The following is a 948-nucleotide window of genomic DNA, read 5'->3' as shown; positions in this document are numbered from 1 at the left end:
AAAACATTTCCATTGATCAGAGTCCATGTCAAACTTCTCAACTGTTTGGCCTTTTTCATTTCGATACCATTTGGGGGCCATTTTGCAGTGGTCCTTCAATAAAGGCAGCAATTAACTTTACCTCCCTTTCTGAGCTTACAGAGATTCAGCAGTAAGGCAAAAGAAGACCTTCAGGGCTCTGGATAAATATGTCTCAGGCATCTCAGATACACAGACTTCTTATCTTTTAGTTCTTTCACTTGGCAGTAGACCAACTCCAGGACTGATTAAATTCAGAGTTTCTGTGGTGTATTCAGGGACATGGGAGTTTTCCATCTTTCTCCTTTTCCTTCTATAAAATGTCATTGCCGTTTCCTCTTATGACAGCATAGAATCAGCCATGTTCAGTAAATAATAGGGTTTTCAATGTGTTGATTTTTAGTAATAAATCATTAGCTAAAGCCTTACCCCGGATGTCTTCTAGTGTCCCTTTGCTTAGAATTGAATCACACCACTAGCAACAGAATTAAACCACCATATTTTGTTTACCTCTGTGGCTAGGAGGGGGTCACCCTTCTGAGCATGTTTTCTTCTACCACTCTTGAGATAGTGTTCATTCACATGGCCACTCAGAGATAGAGAAAATGCTTAGGACACACTCAAGTACAGATGATTGTTACAGAGGCTAACCTTGGTCCTATTAATATTACTAATATTGGTATTACTATGATTAACAGATGAGCTCTAATACTCAATTAAAGAATACAATCAAGTAATTTAAGAAATGGTATATTTGTGATTCATTCTGTGATTCAAACATGTTACCATGTTCTTAAAATTTCGATTAATGATTCAGTGGTTTGAAAGTACAAGGAAGATTCTCCAGCCTCTTAATAAGGGCTGTGACTTTTTTTTTCTTGCAATCTCATCATTAGCCAAAAATTTTTACATTATACATCTATTTCTTCA

This window comes from Propithecus coquereli, unplaced genomic scaffold (assembly GCF_000956105.1).
Source record: "Propithecus coquereli isolate 6110/MARCELLA unplaced genomic scaffold, Pcoq_1.0 Scaffold204, whole genome shotgun sequence".
Lineage (NCBI taxonomy): Eukaryota > Metazoa > Chordata > Mammalia > Primates > Indriidae > Propithecus > Propithecus coquereli.
The sequence above is the reverse complement of the archived record's forward strand: the minus strand, read 5'-3'. Positions refer to the sequence as shown.